The sequence below is a fragment of the Hyla sarda genome, chromosome 2 (assembly GCF_029499605.1).
Source record: "Hyla sarda isolate aHylSar1 chromosome 2, aHylSar1.hap1, whole genome shotgun sequence".
Classification (NCBI taxonomy): domain Eukaryota; kingdom Metazoa; phylum Chordata; class Amphibia; order Anura; family Hylidae; genus Hyla; species Hyla sarda.
The window spans coordinates 495,286,801-495,308,562 of record NC_079190.1 but is presented as its reverse complement, the minus strand read 5'-3'; the positions used below and the strand labels follow the sequence as shown (position 1 = coordinate 495,308,562).

Genomic DNA, 21,762 nt, shown 5'->3' with positions numbered 1-21,762 from the left:
GGCCAATTTTCACTCTAGGACGAGAGCGTTTTTTGCACATCTGACCACTTTCACTTTAAGCATTAATAACTCTGGGAGGCTTTTACCTTTCATTCTGATTCCGAGAATCTTTTTTCGTGACATATTCTACTTTATGTTTGTGGTAAAATTTTGACGATACTTGCATCATTTCTTGGTGAAAAATTCAAAAATTTGGTGAGAAAATTTTGCATTTTTCTAACTTTGAAGCTCTCTGTTTGTAAGGAAAATAGACATTCCAAATACATTTTATATTTTGATTCACAAATACAATATGTCTACTTTATGTTTGCATCATAAAGTTGATATGTTTTTACTTTTGGAAGACATCAGAGAGCTTCAAAGTTCAGCAGCAATTTTCAAATTTTTCACAAAATTTTAAAAATCTGAATTTTTCATGAACCAGTTCAGGTTTGAAGTGGATTTGAAGGGCCTTCCTATTAGAAATACCCCACAAATTACCCCATTATAAAAACTGCACCCGTCAAAATATTCAAAATGACATTCAGCAAGTGTGTTAACCCTTTAGGTGTTTAACAGGAATAACAGCAAAATAAAGGAGAAAATTCAAAATCTTCTTTTTTTACACTCGCATGTTCTTGTAGACCCAGTTTTTGAATTTTTACAAGAGGTAAAAGCAGTAAAATACTCTCAAACTTTGTAACCCAATTTCTCTTGAGTAAGGAAGCACCTCATATGTGTATGTCAAGTGTTCAGCAGGTGCGGTAGAGGGCTCAGAAGGGAAGGAGCGACAATGGGATTTTGGAGAGTGAGTTTTTCTGAAATCGTTTTTGGGGGGCATGTCACATTTAGGAAGCCCCCATGGTGCCAGAACAGCACCATAGGGGCAAAGAAAACCCACATGGAATACCATTTTGGAAACTACACCCCTCAAGGTACGTAACAAGGGGTCCAGTGAGCCTTAACAACCCACAGGTGTTTGATAACTTTGTGGTAAATTCGGATGTGTAAATGAAAAAAAGAAATTTTTTACAAAAGTGCAGTTTTTTTTCCCAAATTTACAATTTTTATAAAGGGTAATCGGAGAAAATGTCCCCCAAAATTTGTAACCCCATCTCTTCTGAGTATGGAAATACCCCATGTTAGGACATAAAATGCTCTGCGGGCGAACTACAATGCTCAAAGAGAAGGAGTCACATTTGGCTTTTGAAAAGCAAATTTTGCTGAAATGGTTTTTGGGGGGCATGTCGCATTTAGGAAGCCCCTATGGTGCCAGAAAAGCAAAAAAATAAAAAACATGGCATACTATTTTGGAAACTACACCCCTCAAGGAACTTAACAAGGGGTACAGTGAGCCTTAACACCTCACAGGTATTTCACAACTTTTTGTTAAAGTTGGATGTGTAAATGAAAAAAAAAATGTTTCACTAAAATGCATTTTTCCCCCCAATTTTTACAAGGGGTAATAGGAGAAAATTACCCCCAAACTTTGTAACCCCATTTCTTCTGAGTATGAAAATACCCCAAGTGTGGACATCAAGTGCTCTGCTGGCGCACTACAATGCTCAGAAGAGGAGGAGCGCCATTGAGCTTTTGGAAAGGGAATTTGTTTGGAATGGAAGTCAGGGGCCATGTGCATTTACAAAGCCCCCCCGTGGTGCCAGAACAGTGGACCCCCCACATGTGACCCCATTTTGGAAACTACACCCCTCACAGAATTTAATAAGGGGTGCAGTGAGCATTTACACCCCACTGGCATTTGACAGATCTTTGGAATAGTGGGCTGTGCAAATGAAAAATATTTTTTTTAATTTTCACGGACCACTGTTCCAAAAAGTGACCTATAGGTTGTTATTAGTTAATTTTCCCACCATATATTGGTCTCAAGCGGATTATAATTGTATTAATGGAACTTATTTGCTTTTTATTCAAAAAAATTCTGACACATGATGTGACCAAAAATCACAAACGCTGCGTTTTCGCTGTTTCCCCTGCGGGATTATAAACATTGGGGGAGATTTATCTAAACTTGTGCAGAGGAGGAGTGGTGCAGTTGCCTATAGCAACCAGATTTTGTTTCCCACAGGACTCTTTAAAAATTAAAGAACAATCTGATTGGTTGCTATAGGCAACTGCACCACTCTTCCTCTGCACAAGTTTAGACAAATCTCCCTCATTATGTTTAAAAAGTTGAAACCCTTCTGCAAGGGGCAACACCAAATATGTTGGGAGTTTTGGTGGGGTTTTACATTTTTTTAATAGGAAAGGTGGGCAATGTTCTATTTTATTGGGGGGGGCTTTTATATTTTTTATACATTGTTTTAAATATCTTTTTTAGACTTTTAAGTCTCTATAGCAAATTATTATAAGCAATTATTAGATTACAATGTACTCTCAGTATTATGTCATAAAAAACCTGGTAAGCATTATTGGCGATCTTCTTGTACAGTCTTCCTGGCAGACAACAAAGGTAGATTGAAGATCCTGTCTGCCGGAGGATGGTAAGAGACATCCAGCCTCCATTTGCACTCATCAGAACCCCACGACTGGGCTGGAAAAGGTGGATACATTCCTAGGAAAGAGTCTCTTAGGACTGGATCCACGTTTTCCAGCCCACGGAGCACCTGAAGGCTGAACTAATTTATGCAGGAAAAGTCATCAACTGCCGAGCCGAGAAGTTCGTGACGAATCGAACTTACTGTAAGTTCGCTCATCTCTAGTCAGAAGAGGACAATTTTAAACATGCAAATTTTCATACAAAAAGTTATAATTTTTAAAAGAAATCAAACCTATGTAAGTTGAGTATCATTCTAATTATATGGACCTACAGAATAAAGAGGTTGCATTTTTACCGAAAAGTGCACTGCGTAGAAGTAGGAGCCCCCGAAAAGTAAAAAAAAAAATGTTGTGTCTGCTGTAGATTTTGTGATGAAATGATTGATTTTGATACAAAGTTAATTGGTGGCGCAAAAAACAAGCCTCATATGGGTCTGTAAGTTGAAAACTGAAAACTTATGATTTTTAGAAGGTGAGGAAGAAAAAATATCTATTTTAGCCCTTCCTTTTTGGAGTCCTTATCTTCATTCATGGTCTCTATCATGTACCTTCAGGCCTCTGCCTTGTAGGATTAGAGGACTGTATCTGGTTGCCACGCTCGCAACAGCTTGCTACGATTGTCGGCGTGAATCCCTCACAGAAGTCCAATCAGGGCTACATTTACATAAAGCTATATCGGTTCTATGTCTGTCATGCTATACAATCAGTATTATACAGTGGTCCCTCAACATACGATGGTAATTCGTTCCAAAAGAGCCATCGTTTGTCGAATCCATCGTATGTTGAGGGATTCGTGCAATGTAAAGTATAGGAAGCTGTACTCACCTGTCCCCTCCGCTCGAAATGGTGTCCCCGGGCCTCCGCTGGGCTCTCCACTGTCTTCTCCGGTCCTCCGCTGTCTTCTCCGGTCCTCCGCTGTCTTCTCCAGTTCTCCGCTGTCTTCTTTAGTCCTCTGCTGTCTTCTCCGGTCCTCTGCTTTCTTCTCCGGTCCTCTGCTTTCTTCCGCAAGGCCTTACTGGGCCTGCGTAGCGACGTCATTACGCCGCTGCGTATGCCATTCCTATTGGATGACGTGCGCAGCAGCGTATTGACGTCATCGGAGAGGGCCGAGAAGACACCGGAAGACCAGCGCTGGACCCGGAGGGCACCCCGGAGCATCGTGGAGGGGTAAGTAATACTTACCGCACCACACGGGGAACATTAAGCTGCTATCCGCCAGCAGCTTAAGCATTTGGCGCTGCCGGATAGCACTTAATGTGATGGCCCAGACATAAAAAAGCATCGTATGTCGAGAGGCCGTCGTATGTCGATTTGATCATATGTCGGGGCCATCGTAGGTCGGGGGGTCACTGTATATGAATTTATGTGTTCCTCTGTTGCTTATCTTGTGACCTACTTTGTGACTCAGTGACCCACTCGGACAAAACACTGACGTTGACCGTGGTCTACACATAGCTTTATACATCAGACTGGCTGACACCTACTAACCCAGTGTACTAACGCTGCATTAACATCATTAATATCATTTGTTTGTATATATGAATCGTTTTCTCTAATACCATTATCTTATGTACCCTATTGTGGTCTCCTCTTACTCCCTGATGAGCCCTTGCAACCAATGGGCGAAATGCGTTGTCAAGAGAGGATCGCCACTTCACTGTGTATATGTATATAATTCATTGGTATTGTATTGATTTCCTCACCCCCATTCCACACTTAGTGATAGCAGCCCCCCTATCTAGGCAGGGTTGTTGGCGCAGGTACTCACTTGTACCCCTTTCCCCATCCCATCCCCTTAGTGGTATGCAGTAATATAATTTGTTCTGTACTATTACTAAGTGTTACTATACTTTCTACTTACTATACTTTGTACTTATACTTGTATTTACATTTATTCACCAAGGGACACTTTATCAAATTGGTCTTGGGTACCACATATCATTTTCCCAATTGTTGTGTTTTTTAAGCAATATAGAGAAAGAATTCCACCAAAATAATTTCCATTAAGAGGAGTTGTAGCGAGTGTGCAAAATAATCTATTTATTTCTATCAGTTTATACCCTGAGCTTATGATTCACACCCCTTCTAAAGTAAACTAATTGGGGTAGATTTATCAAAACCTGTCCAGAGAAAAAGTTGCTGAGTTGCCCATAGCAACCAATCAGGTCTCTTTTTCATTTTTGAAAAGGCCTCTGCAAAATGAAAGAAGCGATCTGATTGGTTGCTATGGGCAACTTGGCAAATTTTCCTCTGGACAGGTATTGATAAATCTCCCCCACTGCCCAGTTGGTTATTGTTGGTCTGATACAAGTCCAGGCAAAAACTCATATACATGAAGGAAATGGCCAATACTTGGTCACTAGTTGTCTATTTTTGGGTCATTAACCCCTTAAAGGGGTAGTCCAGTGGTGAAAAACTTATCCCCTATCCTAAGGATAGGGGATAAGTTTGAGATCGCGGGGGGTCCGACCGCTGGGGCCCCCTGCGATCTCTATGTACTGGGGCCAGGCTCTCCGGCCAGATAGCGGGTGTCGACCTCCGCACGAAGCGGCGGCTGACACGCCCCCTCAATACATCTCTATGGCAGAGCGCTCCGGCTCTGCCATAGAGTTGTATTGGGGGGGCGTGTCGGCCGCCGCTTCGTGCGGAGGTCGACACGCCCCCTTCCCGCGGGCTGTCGGGGCTCCGTAGAGGAGATCGCAGGGGGCCCCACTGGGTCACCACTGGACTACTCCTTTAAGGACCAATACAAATAAACCTGTACACCCCTGAAAGACCAGGCCTGTTTTTTCCCCATCGGGGATGTCTGTCTTTATTAGAGAATAACTCTGGTAACGTTTTGCCAATCACGATAATTCTGACATTGTTTTTTTGTCACAAGTTGTCCTTCAAGTACATAGTAAAAGTAAGACGATATCATTTGTAGTTTTTTTTTTCACAATGCAAAAAATCATAAATTTTTTTTAAATTACGAATTTTTGCTATTTTAACACTAATAAGTTGCATATATTTATACTTACTGACCAAATAGTTTAGGAAACTTTTACCTTCAGATGTCTACTTTATTTTGACAGCATTTTTTTTGTTTTTAATTAACATTTTAAATTAATTAGAAGCCTACTACATTATCTGTACTCAGAGAGTTATCACTGTGTTATCTGTGGTGTTACATAGGAAATAATTTAAAGAAACATATATGCAAGGGAGGTGGGGCGCAGGGTGGACTGAAGGTTTGGGGGGGGGGCACCAAAATGGATGGTTGTTAAGCATGGTTGTTCATTTTTTCTTGACATATAAAATTATTTCAAGTTAGTTTGTCAGTCTCATTGTATCTACGATGTTCCCAGAGGGACCCAACATCCCTATCCCGGATTATCCGCTGAGTGGTGGCACTGTCGTAGATATGTACCCCAAGAAGTGGAGGCTCAGGATCAGCCTGTGGAGCCTATCCCCATGTTATACATCTGGTCTTCTTGGCATGAAAAAATAAATAACTTATAGTCAGTGCACACTTATATCAAAATGTAAGATTTGGCAGATAGAATTAGCCTAGTAAAGATGGTTATACTCCCCCAATTATTATTTAACAAAAAAAAAGTTCCAATATGGTTAGGAGAGAGAGACTGAATTAATATAGAAGGATATGATATGGAAAGGAAGGAAGACAAGGGTAAAAGAGTACCTGTTATTAAACCATATTTTCTAAACTAACTCAGATTTTATTACAAGCAAGAGGCTCCTATTATAATGCCTTTCTTGCTTTACTGATTCAAATAGCAGCAAACAAACAGTTAACATAGTGCAAAGAAAAAAGGGTTTTAGATAGTAACAGGTGTGCTATTGGATAATGGTTCCACCAATCAGTATGCAGCACAGGTGATATAATGTCCAGGTAACACAGCATCTCCCTCTTTCTTTGCTGCTCTGGTCAAAGATAAGTACCTGTATTTTATTCAAATTCATGTAACACCTTATTATTATATTTATCTATATATAGCAATTTCGCTACTTAACCTATTCCCTATATCTTTTTCCTTACACTATCTGTTACTGGGCAGATTCTATTTTCACTGTCACAGCTCTGCTCGCGTGCGCTGTTGCGAGGCAGATCCCGGTCTTCGAGCTTGACGCGATCTCGTCAAGTCTCGCGAGAATACACTACTAATTGTCCCATATACTTGCGCTTGTCAGCACCAGTCCCTATCAGAAGCGCTGACTCCCCTGTCAAAGGCAACTCTCCGGCTCCTGTCATACCAGCCTCCGTCAGAGGCAACACTCCGGCTCCCCTATCAAAACTCCTTTCACAGACAATACGCTAGCTCTCCTGTCATACAGCTCCTGTCACAAGCACTTCGCTAGTTCTCCTGTCAGACGCCGGCTCTCCAGTCACAAACGGCGCTTTCCTGTCAGAAGGGTACTCTATCTATACTGTACGGTACAATCCTTCTATTAACCTCTGGTTATTCTATCTGACACCAGAAGGCATTTATTGATTTAGTTTGGTATACCAGCAGTAAATATATTTATATATATATATATTCCTCCCACTTCTGTCTCCAACTATTCATAATCATGACAGAGGAGGATACTGCTAGGAATTCTCCCTTACCTATCTTCCCCCTGGAGATAAGGATATCCACTATGCCTTGGATGAGCATATTAAAAATGTAGTTGATAATTCTGTTTCCACATCTGTTAGTGCAGCTGTACAATCAGCTATGGGTTCCTTACAGGAATCAATCACAAAATCACTAGCTATGGTAGCATCTCTAAGTGCCCATATCAGTACTAAAAAGAAACGTCCTTCTACCCCGTCCGACATTTTTTGGTCGGCGGAGGATTCTACTTCAGGTCTGGCTAAAGGACTAAAAGTTTCTGGCAAACATTCTAAAAAGAGGCATCATTGCAAGACCGATCCTCCCGCTCCCAAAAAAGCAGCTATATATACAGAGGATCAGGCACATAGTTCTCATGCGCCTAAAAAAGGCAGCATTCATAAAGGTTCGCATCATAAGCACCATATTCCCTCGGCTCGCGAGGAGTTAATTCTTAAGCGAGTTAAAAAAAGCCTCTCGGAGGCAAAAGCCAGATTCCTATGTTACCTCCTCATCTTCCAGTGAAACATCTTCAGATGAGTCTGTAGATGAAGCCACCTCTGACTCAGAATATGAAGACCTGTCAGAACAGGATGATGACTCCCATGTCACCAGTAAAAAGTCAGACTCAGTAGCCTTAGACTTTAGGGGTGTACAATTTTTTACCCCTGATAATATTATACATCCCCGCTCAGGAGAATGGGCTCCACAACCCCATGTGGAAAAAATTTTATGCTCTTGGCTTAGAAAGCCGTTAGATAAAGCAGACAGAAATAAAATGAGGGCTGAATGTCCTAGACCTACGCTACCTAAAAAACTCTCCCAAACTCCTGAACTGGACCCTATTATTACCAAATATTTACAGAAAATGGGCAACAATCCCAAGAAGGGTATTGATCGCTCATTTAGATTCTGTCAAAAAAGGTTTCTAGATCTACTGGGTCCCCTCACCAGAATAGTTGACATGTCCGAAGAAGCTGCTGCTTCTGGACAACCAATTAATGTAGAAATAATGCGAGGCTATGCTCATAGGGCAATATGTTTATTCGGAAACATAAATGCAGCCTTTTGCAGTGAGAGAAGACGTGCTATTCTTCTCAAACTGGATCCCCAACTCATGCATTTAGCAAATACAGAACCGGACTCTATGTCCGAAAGACTCCTCTTTGGTGATTCCTTCATCAAAGAAATATCAAAATATGTAGGATTGTTTTCGTCACTAGACAAAGCACAAACTTCCCTGAAGAAAGTATTCCAGAGAAAATTTTTTGGCAGGGCCGGGAAAGGACGGGGCCGCTTCCCCGGCCGCCAAAATCAAGACAGACAACAATACAGAGGTCCCTCTTACACAGACAGAAATTATCAAGGATCCACCTCATACCAGACCACACCCTTCTTTCCATCAAGAGGAAGACCATGGAGGGCAAGGGGTCATCGCGGATTTCCAAGATCAAGACCTTCTACAGGTAAGCCTAACTCACCCTGTTTCTTCCCAAGTTCCATTAGGTGGCAGACTAACCCATTTTTTCCAAGCTTGGCAGGCTATCACCTCAGATTCATGGATCCTAAACACCATACTAGGGTATCAAATAGACTTCTGGCAGATTCCAGTTCAAGAAAGACTTCCTCGTCCCATAATCTTCTCTCAAGAAGATCACGATCTCGTGCAATCAGAGATCATGGATCTCCATCTCAAGGGAGCAATTTATCCAGTCCCTCCTCAATCTCAAGGTTTCCTCAGCAACCTCTTTTTGGTCAAAAAGAAGGACGGCGGTCACAGACCGGTAATAAACCTGAGAGACCTAAATTATTTTGTGAAGTACCAACACTTCAAGATGGAGGGCATCAATCTCTTAAAAGATCTTTTGATCAAGGACGACTGGATGGTCAAAAAAGACCTAAAAGATGCCTACTTGACAATACCTGTGCATCCTTCACATCATCCATACCTCCAATTTCTATGGAAGGACCAAAAATGGCAGTTTCAGAGTCTTCCATTTGGACTGTCCTCAGCTCCCTGGTGCTTTACAAAGCTGTTAAAACCAGTGGTAGCAATGTTGAGGAGCAGAGGAGTACGTCTCATAATTTACTTGGACGACATCCTCATTATGGCCCAAACTCTACACTTGATCAACCTGCATACGCAATGGACTCTGTCACTCTTCACCAATCTGGGTTTCCTTATCAACACCAAGAAATCTGACTAACCCCTTCAAAGGAGGTAGAATTCTTGGGTTTTTCAATCAATACCCAATTGGCTCTCCTAAGCCTTCCCAACAGACAACTATCATTAATTCGGAAAGAAATTTGGTCGATCTTGAACAGGAAACTAATTTCTCTGAGGAGCTTAGCTCGCATAGTGGGTCTTCTATCAGCCTCTATCCAGGCAATATTTCCGGCACCACTTCACTACAGAGCTCTCCAACGCCTCAAGGCTCAACACCTAAGAGAGGGTCTAACATACTCAGACCAGGTGACTCTGAATTCAGACACCGAAGAGGAACTCTTATGGTGGTTACATCACATTCAAGAATGGAATGGGAAAGCCATTTTCAATTCCATTCCAGATCATATTCTAGAATCGGATGCCAGTCGCCTTGTTTGGGGCGCTCGTTGTGGTCATCTATCCACAGGTGGCAAATGGTCAGAAGGAGAAGCAACCTTACACATAAACTGCCTGGAACTTCTGGCGGGCTTCTTTGCCCTCAAAAGTTTCGCGAGAGACAAATCTCATTGTTGTACCCTCTTGAAGATGGACAACATCACAGCGATACAATACATAAACAGTCTTGGGGGCACCAAATCAAAACCCCTAGCGAACATCGCCAAAGACATTTGGCACTTTTGCCTAGACAAGAATATTGTCCTCAAGGCAGAATACCTACCGGGTCTTTCCAACATTGTTGCGGATTGGAATTCCCGATATTTAATCGACAACAGCGACTGGAAACTCGATCATCAGATATTTCTCCAAATCAACTCTTTATGGGGTCCCCTTTCAATAGAACTTTTTGCTTCCTGCCTCAATCGCCAGATCCCTCAATTCTTCAGCTGGCGACCCGATCCCAAAGCTCTGGGGGTGGACGCCTTCCTCCAATTCTGGCCTCCATCCACCCTTTACGCTTTCCCTCCTTTTGCGCTAATTTCGAGGGTTCTTCTTCACACTCAAATTCATCAGTCAACACTAGTCATTATAACTCCGTGGTGGCCAACCCAATCATGGTTCCCACAGATTCTGGGGATGGTAATAGATTTTCCTCGGATCCTTCCACATTACCACACAATTCTTCAGGACCCGGAGGGGAATCCTCATCCTTTAATCACTTCGAATCTTCTTTCTCTTGTAGTATGGCTGATCTCCGGTCAACAAATATTAATTCAGAATTTTCGCAAGCTACTAGAGACATCCTCTCTGAGGCTTGGGCTCCGGGAACCAGATCTGCTTACGGATCAGCCTGGAGAATTTGGTCTCATTGGATTTGGATCCCGTACATGCATCTGTAGCCAACATTATGAATTTCCTTTCCTTTTCTTTTGAATCCGGTAAGGCATATCGCACTATCAACGTTTATCGTTCTGCGATCTCTTTTCATCATCCTACTATAGACTCTATTCCAGTCGGCCAACATCCTCTAATTCGCAAAATCATGAAAGGCATTAAATTCAAACGCCCTCCGTGCCCCAGATATCATTCCACTTGGGATGTTACGTTGATTTTTGACCTATTCAAATCTTGGGAGGACAATGACCTCCTTTCCCTTAAGCTTCTATCTTTTAAGCTTACTGTCCTTTTATGTCTTATCTCTATTAAAAGGATCTCAGATGTCAAAGCATTAGACTTATCTCACAGAACTTTTTCGCCTCATGGGGTCACCTTTGCCATTCATAGACGTACGAAAACCAATCTTCAATCGGTCTTCTACCCGGCATTTCCTCATGATTATAAATTATGCGTAGTTCGTTGTCTCAAAACTTATGAACAAAAAACTTTACCATATAGACATACTAATAAATCCCAATTGCTCATATCATATTGCAAACCTTTCCTTCCCGTCTCTTCTCCCACCTTGGCTAGATGGGTCAAAAATACTATGCAATTAGCCGGCATCGACATTTCTCAATTTGGCGCACACTCCACCAGAGGAGCCATGTCCACTAACGCTTTTCACTCAGGAATCTCTTTGTCTGATATTCTTAAGACAGCTGATTGGTCCTCAGAGTCCACATTCAAAAATTTTTACTTTCATCCTGATTCTCACATATCTCACAATATTCTCCAGTCATGTTATTTTATGCTTTGATCACTATGTTATATAGCTTTAAACTGGCATTATAATAGGAGCCTCTTGCTTGTAATAAAATTTGAGATTTTCCTAGTTTTAATGAAGGAAAATATGGATTTTATTAAAGACAAGAGGCGAGTATTATCCCACCCTTAAACTCCCACCCTATCACGATATATGTTTTGTCTTCCTACAGCTTCATAGACTCCTCATCGTTGGACTCCATCCATTCCTGTTCTTGTTTCCTTCGGGGATCCTCTTAGATTACACCAAGCCTTCGCCTGAAGATGTTTTCAAGATTCCCATCTGAGATTTCTCGTTGCAGTAGTTATGTTATCTGTTTTACTTACCTTCATTCCACTTCACATCAAAGAAAGAGGGAGATGCTGTGTTACCTGGACATTATATCACCTGTGCTGCATACTGATTGGTGGAACCATTATCCAATAGCACACCTGTTACTATCTAAAACCCTTTTTTCTTTGCACTATGTTAACTGTTTGTTTGCTGCTATTTGAATCAGTAAAGAAAGAAAGGCGTTATAATACTCGCCTCTTGTCTTTAATAAAATCCATATTTTCCTTCATTAAAACTAGGAAAATCTCAAATTATATTCCCTAACTACTCCTAACACCTCTCCTGCCCTTAAAGGAGTACTCGGGAGCAAAGTTATTTTATGGCATTGTAAAGACAGCAAGAAGTTATATAAGAAAGTCAATTGCCTCCATTGTCTCACTTGCATGCATCCCCGACTTTGCCGCTATCCGGAAGTACAGCCTGTCTGCCACAATTATGAATTTCGTTCCCTGTGTGTTTGGCCAACCGCGGCCATCTTTGTAACGAAACGTCACCGCTCTCATCATCCTCCCCTCTCTTAGCCTGCCCCCCTCCCTGCAATCCGGTCATTCCCATTCTTTACATATTCATATACTCATCGTTTGCACAGCCGTCATTGGCTGGGCTGTGCAAACGCGTTAGAGTACTCTTTAAAACAGTAAAACACTGTATTACAAACATATTCTTTATTATGTATATATATATCTTTTCAAAACACAGTGACTCCAGCAAAACTACAACTCCCAGCCGGTCTGGACATGCTGGGAGTTGTAGTTTTGCAACAGCTGGAGGCACCCTGGTTGGGAAACACTGTATTATACACTTGAGGGGGGTGGGGGAGAGGACTTTATTACTGAAGTGAGGCTGTGTCCTGTTGTGGTGGCCACGGGTGAGGTCCGCAGCCACCGCTACGCTGGGGTTAGCTACTTGGTTCTTGGGGGGGGGGGGGGGGTTATAAACCCAGGGTCGGATGTTATTAACCCTTAATGTCACGTGACGCCACTGTAGTCTTGGTACAGGTCCGGGGAACTCCGTCTCCCCACAGGCTAGCAAGGAAAGAATTGACTCCACACTAGGTTGCAGTTTAACGGAGGCTTTACTAACTTGAAGATAGGTGGTACAATCTCCACAGCGCTCAACCAAAGTCTCCCAAAGGGTTAACAGACTAGAGAGGACCACACAGCTCGCAGTGCCTGGACTTGATGTTGCATATATGCTTGGCTCTTACGGCCGGACTAGGAGTTTTAGGTCTGCGCTATATTAGGCTTGAGATTAAAGTCACTTACTGAAGTGTTGGTAGATTTGTGGCTTTTCACTGGAAGATAATGAATTGTCCTTTAGGAATTCTCTTATCAAGGCTGAAGTAAAGGCTGGATATTTCTCCACTCTGTACTCTGACTGAAATGAGTTGATGATTCTTCACTCTGAACTCAACTTCTCTCCTGAACTCCTGCACTCCACTCAGCTTCTCTCCACACTTGAACTCTCCAGAACTCCCGACCCCTGAACTCTCCAGAACTGAACTACACAGGAAATACCACCCCTTATAAGGGAAGGAAGAACTAAAGCCCATTGGCCAGGCAGCTGTGGATCGTAGAGTTGTCTGTATTCCCTTTAGGATTAACAATAAAGTCACATACAAGCAATAACATAATGTAACACCTTACACAAAAGTTTAGTCTAGCCATCAGTCCTCCACTCTCACATACCCTGACTGAGCATGAGGTTGCTAGGTAATATACTTAAAGCTACAGATACCTAATAACAGATTATTAAGTTATAACAGTGCAAATACACATTACAGGACACTGGAGGTCTCAATCTGACAGGGTCTAAAATACCTTGACACAATGTACCTGCACTGGGACACCACACTATTGCTTCTCAGGCACCAGGGAGATATAGCTATGAGAGCAACGTGTGCTCAAATAGCTGTATCTCCGCTGTGAGCCGAGTACTGTACAGCGTCGGAGCTCACTTTGTTTGGTGCGGGGGGAGGGAGACCCACATCATAGTGCTGGGTTCACATGCAGGGCGGCAGCAGGGGGCGTGATTATTGTAATTACAGGGGAGGGGAGTTCATAAGTGAAGGGAGGGGGTGAGGAGTAGAGAGGCACGGAGGGACAGGAAATCAGAGCAAGGCAGCATGGGGGATGATGATTTTTACGTCATCCTCCACCCCACCATAACCCGGAAGTGCCGAGAACTATGCCCTGCTGCACCGGGAGAACGGCTGGACCGATTCAAGAAAGAATGACATGGATAGAGAGGTACAGCCGTGGGGAATATTTGGGGGGTTCTAAATTCTGCATCATAGTACTCCTTTAAAAAAAATTCCTTTAAAAAGCTGTATATCACACCTTTCCTCTTGCTCATATTGTGTGAGCTCCCGGCAGCAGAAAGTGGGCGTTCACCAGCTGGCATAACGTCTCTGAAGCCTGTGAGTGCTGTGCCTCACCATGCCCCGCATTCACTTCCTGAGATTGGTCTCCTGCCAGGCCGGGAGGAGACCAAACTAACTGTTTGACTTGTAGTAGGGAACAGAACAGAGCCACCTAGTGGCCGTTTTTTCAATCCCATTAAAAACATATAGAAGGAGATTTATCAAGCTCTGCAGTAGATTTTTTTTTGTGCACATTCTATACATGCTGCGACTTTTTGATGTATGCTTATCCCAAAGCACATTTCTGAAATCTGCTCATGTAGTAAATATTTTTGTACTTTGCAGTGGCCATGTATTTATCAAATGCGAAAGTTGCTATTTATGACAAAAAAAGTTGCATCTCGGTTTAAAAGTCGCATATGTATTCAATGTCCAACCTGACTTACAGAAAGTGCATACGTCCGCAGAAAAGGACATTAACACCCACATTAACTAACACTCCCCGCTGCACTACCTAAATATATTGCCCCCCCCACTGCTACCTATATATATATTGTCCCCCCACCACTACCTATATATATTGCCCCACCTATATATATTGCCCCCAGCAGTGCTTATATGTGTCCCTCCCCAGCGAGCGCATACACGTGTCCCTCGCAGCGCTATCTGTGAAGTATACTATCAGCAGCGTATCATGCTGCTAGCCAGGGAAGGCAGCGCAATGCTGGCCGGCAGATGCACTGCTATTAGTATACTTTACAGGGACATGGGGCACCAACACACGGTTTAGGACTACTACTCCCATCATGGACAGACTCCATCCATGATGGGAGTTATAGTCCATGGGATTAGGTGCAGATCGCAGCAGGTCGTTATCCAGAGATCGGCTGCGATTTACATTTATTAACTGTAAAAGCTGGCAGCACATGCGGCTACACTGCGCTGCCGCCGGCTCCTGTATACACTGTCATAATTCATAATCCCCACCGCCGGAACACGGGAGCTCTGATTGGAGAAAAGCATTTCACCAGAGCGCCCATGTTCCGGCGGCAGGGATTATGAATTATGACAGTGTATACAGGAGCCGGCGGCGGCGCAGTGTAGCCGCATGTACCGTGGATAGCGGATCTCTGGATAATGACCTCCTGAGATCTACACCTAAGCCCATGGACTATAACTTCCATCATGGGCATAGTCTGTCCATAATGGGAGTAGTAGTCAGGGCTGGACTGGCCATAGGGCACACCGGGCATTTGCCCGGTGGGCCGGTGTAGTGAAGAATTGCTGGTGTGAAACGTGCCTGTGCAGCCATTGGGAGAAGATGCCGGTTAGTGACGTCGGTCGTCGCATCCCTCCCTCTCCCTGACCTGCAATAGAGGAGCAGCAGCCGGCATCCCTAATTACTAATGAAGTAGTGGTACTTAATTCTATGGGGCAGTGTGTGTGTATGGGTGTTGTGTATGTGTAAGGGGGGTTGTATATGGGGGTGTGCATATAGGGCTGTGTATAAGTGTGTATGGGGTTGTATATAGGGCTGTGTATGTGTGTGTATGGGGGTGTGTATGGGTGTATATAGGGCAGTGTATGTGTGTATATGGGGGTGTGGGTGTGTATTCGTGTATACAGGGCAGTGTATATAGGGGCGTGTATGTGTGTATATGGGGGCTGTGTATGTGTGTATGGGGGCTGTGTATGTATATCAGCTTAGGGACACGGGGTATAAATGTATGGAGCGCCAAGAACACTGATTAATGCTGTGCTATGGCACATCATTGTTCAGTACATGCAATCTTTTTTGAGATGGCGTGTAATTGTGTAAAATAAAAAAATAATAATAAATGTTAATAAGCCCCTTACCTAATAAAAATTTCAATCATCCCACTTTTCCCATTTTTTCAGTTAAAACAATGTAAACAAAAATGTACAAAAACATATGTGGTATCAGCGTTTGCATAAATGTCCAAACAATAAAAATATAACCGTACCTGTTATAAAAAAATTACAAAAATTACAGAATTGAGCATTTCTGGTCATGTACCAGGAAAAAAAAAAAGGAATCAAAAACTCCCTCAAACAAAAATGATACCGATAAAAACTACAGGTCACGGCGCAATAAATTAATCCTCATAAATCCCTGTATGAGGAAAAAAAATTGTAAAGTAGTTTAGTAAATTAAATCAAAACTTTTATAAAGTAGGTATCATTTTATTGTATGGATCTACTGAATAAACATAAGGTGTCACTTTACCAAAAAAGGGATCTGCGTAGAAACAGAAGCCTCTAAAATGCCCCACAAATAATTGGTGTCAATAAAAAGTTCAAATGGAGGTGCAAAGAACAAGTCTCATATGAGTCTGTAGGTGGAAAATGGCTTTTAGTAGGATAGGAGACAAAAAAAAGGAAAATACAAAAATGAAACATCCCTGCGTCCTTAAGTGGGTATGGAGGCTGTGTGCGCGCATGTGTGGGGGCAGTATGTGTGTATAGGGGCACAAAGTGGGCAATATTGATGGGAAGTTTGCATAGAGTGGGAATGATGCTGGAGAAAGGAGCCTAAAATGTATGTCTGTCAGATTCTGAAGAGACAAGTCATAGCTGGAAGAACTCTTCATGGAGGTCCAGGCCAGATGGAGAAGAAGAGGATAGTAAACAACAATGATCAGAGAAGATGCTATTCTGTGGCCTGAATTATGCATGGAGGTAATACTGAGGGCTGATTCTGGGGTTTGTATAATGCATAGGGAGGGTGATTCTGGGGTCTGCATTTTGTGGGAGGGGAAGGCTAATACTGGGGACTGTGGGGGGGGGGGTACTACAGCAATATATAGGAAAACATTCTGAAAATAAAAAAAACGAAACCTTACCCAGTGACAAGCCACCCCCCACAAACCGCACTCATATTGCCATCACACCAAGTGACTTAATTTTTTGGGGTTGCCTACCCCTTTTATAAAGTATTAATTCACATGTGGTGTACAGTATTTACTATCATATATGGTGCATGGGGGCCCCATGGTCCTCTATTGCTCAGGCTGCCCATGAATTGTCAGTCCACCCCTGGCCGGGCCCCCGAACAATAGAGGACCATGGGGCCCCCACGTGCCATATAGTTTAGTAAATACTGTACACCACATGTGAATAAATACTTTATAAAAGGGGTAGGCAACCCAAAAAAATTAAGTCACTTGGTGTGATGGCAATACGAGTGTGTTTGTTGGGTGGTGGCTTGTCACTGGCTAAGGTGTTTTTTTTTTCCAGAATGTTTTCCTATATATTGCTCTTGCTGTAGTGGGACCATGGGGCCCCCATGTGCCATATATTATTGTAAATACTGTACACCACATGGGATTTTTAAGAGCTGTGGAGGGTTGTGGAAGGTTTGTTTTTTGTTGAACATGGCTTCTCTCCTGTGTGAATTCTCATATGTTTTTCAAGACTAGATTTCTGACTAAAACACTTCCCACATTCTGGACATGAAAATGGCTTCTCTCCTGTGTGAGTTCTCTTATGTTTTTCAAGATTAGATTTATGACTAAAACACTTCACACATTCTGGACAAGAAAATGGCTTCTCTCCTGTGTGAGTTCTCATATGATGCACAAGATTTGATTTATGACTAAAACACTTCACACATTCTGGACATGAAAATGGCTTCTCTCCTGTGTGAGTTCTCATATGATGCACAAGACTTGTTTTGTGTGTAAAACTCTTTACACATTCTGGACATGAAAATGGCTTCTCTCCTGTGTGAGTTCTCATATGTTTTTCAAGAGGTGATTTTTTACTAAAACTCTTCACACATTCTGGACATGAAAATGGCTTCTCTCCTGTGTGAGTTCTCATATGTCCCACAAGACTTGATTTATGACTAAAACACTTCACACATTCTGGACATGAAAATGGCTTCTCTCCTGTGTGAGTTCTCATATGATGCACAAGATGTGATTTATGACTAAAACACTTCACACATTCTGGACATGAAAATGGCTTCTCTCCTGTGTGAGTTCTCATATGATGCACAAGACTTGTTTTGTGTGTAAAACTCTTTACACATTCTGGACATGAAAATGGCTTCTCTCCTGTGTGAGTTCTCATATGTTTTTCAAGATGTGATTTTTTACTAAAACTCTTCACACATTCTGGACATGAAAATGGCTCCTCTCCTGTGTGAGTTCTCATATGTTCCACAAGATGTGATTTATGACTAAAACTCTTCACACATTCTGGACATGAAAATGGCTTCTCTCCTGTGTGAGTTCTCATATGTCTTTCAAGATGTGATTTTTGACTAAAACTCTTCACACATTCTGGACATGAAAATGGCTTCTCTCCTGTGTGAGTTCTCCTATGTTTTTCAAGATGTGATTTTTGACTAAAACACTTCACACATTCTGGACATGAAAATGGCTTCTCTCCTGTGTGAGTTCTCATATGATCCACAAGACTTGATTTTTGACTAAAACACTTCACACATTCTGCACATGAAAATGGCTTCTCTCCTGTGTGAGTTCTCATATGATCCACAAGACTTAATTTAAAACTAAAACTCTTCACACATTCTGGACATGAAAATGGCTTCTCTCCTGTGTGGGTTTTCATATGTTCTACGAGATGGGATTTATTCCTAAAACACTTCACACATTCCGGACATGAAAATGGCTTCTCTCCTGTGTGAGTTTTTATATGTTCCATGAGTTGTGATTTTTGACTAAAACTCTTCACACATTCTGAACATGAAAATGGTTTCTCTCCTGTGTGAGTTCTCTCATGAGTTACAAGATGTGATTTCTTACTAAAATATTTTCCACATTCCGGACATGAAAATGGCTTCTCTCCTGTGTGAGATCAAAGTTAAAATCAATACAATGAGTAAAACACAATACAGTCAACACATGTAGATAACAGGATCACTTATTTCTAGGTACTTACAGAATATAAAGAAAACAAACTTTTGTTTATACAGCCCCCTTCCTTTTCAGGTATCTTTCTTATACAAGGGGAAGTGAATCTCATTGAATGTGATCAGATTGGATTGACAGGACCGATCCCTCATACACCAATACTGATGTGTGTGATAAGGTTATTGTCCCTGAGATACCTCAGGATAGAACCTCTTAGAAAACCTTCAAAGATTTTACCCAGAAGATAGGTTACACCTAAAGGCCTATAGTGTCCAGAATTATATGTTTGATCCTCTGGTGAATACTAACATCATATTAGATACTTACAAGTCACATGGAACAGATTCTATATAAGAACAAGAAGATCCAGCAGAGATATAGGATGAAATCCAAGATTCTTTATTCCATTACATTAACCCCTTAAGGACTCAGCCCATTTTGGCCTTAAGGACTCAGACAATTTAATTTTTACGTTTTCATTTTTTCCTCCTCGCCTTCTAAAAATCATAACTCTTTTATATTTTCATCCACAGACTAGTATGTGGGCTTGTTTTTTGCGCGACCAGTTGTCCTTTGTAATGACATCACTCATTATATCATAAAATGTATGGCGCAACCAAAAAACACTATTTTTGTGGGGAAATTAAAACAAAAAACGCAATTTTGCTAATTTTGGAAGGTTTTGTTTTCACGCCGTACAATTTATGGTAACAATGACGTGTGTTCTTTATTCTGAGGGTCAATACGATTAAAATGATACCCATTATTACATACTTTTATATTATTGTTGCGCTTAAAAAAAATCACAAACTTTTTAACCAAATTAGTACGTTTATAATCCCTTTATTTTGATGACCTCTAACTTTTTTATTTTTCCGTATAAGCGGCGGTATGGGGGCTCATTTTTTGCGCCATGATCTGTACTTTTTTTGATACCACATTTGCATATAAAAAACTTTTAATTCATTTTTCATAATTTTTTTTTTAACCCCTTAAGGACCAAGGACGTACCGGTACGTCCTTGGTCCATCTCTTCTGATATAACGCGGGGTTACACAGTAACCCCGCGTCATATCATGGTGGGCCTGGCGTCATAGTGAAGCCGGGACCCGCCTCTAATAGCGCGCAGCGCCGATCGCGGCGCCGCGCGCTATTAACCCTTTAGCCGCGCGCTCAGAGCTGAGCCGCGCGGCTAAAAGTGAAAGTGAGAGTTCCCGACTAGCTCAGTCGAGCTGTTCGGGATAGCCGTGGCTAATCGCGGCATCCCGAACAGCTGACAGGACAGCGGGAGGGCCCCTTCCTGCCTCCTCGCTGTCCAATCGCCGAATGACTGCTCAGTGCCTGAGATCCAGGCATGAGCAGTCATGCGGCAGAATCGTTGATCACTGGTTTCTTATGAGAAACCAGTGATCAACATGGAAGATCAGTGTGTGCAGTGTTATAGGTCCCTATGGGACCTATAACACTGCAAAAAAAAAGTGAAAAAAAAAGTGAATAAAGGTCATTTAACTCCTCCCCTATTAAAAGTTTGAATCACCCCCCTTTTCCAATAAAAAAAAAAAAACAGTGTAAATAAAAATAAAAATAAACATATGTGGTATCACCGCGTGCGGAAATGTCCGAATTATAAAAATATATAATTAATTAAACCGCTCGGTCAATGGCGTGCACGCAAAAAAATTCCAAAGTCCAAAATAGTGCATAAGTCCTATCAATGCAAAAATGGTACCGTTAAAAACTTCAGATCACGGCGCAAAAAATTAGCCCTCATACCGGCCCATACACGGAAAAATAAAAAAGTTATAGGGGTCAGAAGATGACAATTTTAAACGTATTAATTTTCCTGCATGTAGCTATGATTTTTCCAGAAGTCCGACAAAATCAAACCTATATAAGTAGGGTATCATTTTAATCGTATGGATCTACAGAATACATATCAGGTGTCATTTTTACCGAAAAATGTAATACGTAGAAACGGAAGCCCCCAAAAGTTACAAAACAGCGTTTTTTTTTCAATTTTGTCGCACAATGATTTTTTTTCCCGCTTCACCATAGATTTTTGGGCAAAATGAATGACGTCATTACAAAGTAGAATTGGTGGCGCAAAAAATAAGCCATCATATGGATTTTTAGGTGTAAATTTGAAAGAGTTATGATTTTTTAAAGGCAAGGAGCAAAAAACGAAAATGCAAAAACGGAAAAACCCCCGGTCCTTAAGGGGTTAATAAAATGTATTAAAAAAGTAGGAATTTTGGACTTTTTTTTTTTCGTTCACGCCGTTCACCGTACGGGATCATTAACATTTTATTTTAATAGTTCGGACATTTACGCACGCGGCGATACCAAATATGTCTATAAAAAAAAAAAATTTACGCTTTTTGGGGTTAAAATAGGAAAAAACGGACGTTTTACTTTTTTATTGGGGGAGGGGATTTTTCACTTTTTTTTTACTTTTACTTTTACATTATTTTACATTTTTTTTTACACTTGAATAGTCCCCATAGGGGACTATTCATAGCAATACCATGATTGCTAATACTGATCTGTTCTATGTATAGGACATAGAACAGATCAGTGTTTTCGGTCATCTTCTGCTCTGGTCTGCTCGATCACAGACCAGAGCAGGAGACGCCGGGAGCCGGACGGAGGAAGGAGAGGGGACCTCCGTGCGGCGTTATGAATGATCGGATCCCCGCAGCAGCGCTGCGGGCGATCCGATCATTCATTCA

General features: G+C 41.8%; 1 protein-coding gene and 1 pseudogene across 1 annotated transcript in view; one reads left to right on the top strand and one right to left on the bottom strand.

Annotated features, from left to right (window-relative positions):
- The window catches only part of LOC130357179 (zinc finger protein 84-like), a 378,316-nt gene that overhangs the window by 249,222 nt on the left and 107,332 nt on the right, over positions 1-21,762 (top strand). The gene's annotated exons all lie outside the window — the stretch shown is intronic.
- The window catches only part of LOC130358123 (zinc finger protein 850-like), a 74,485-nt pseudogene continuing 70,206 nt past the window's right edge, over positions 17,484-21,762 (bottom strand).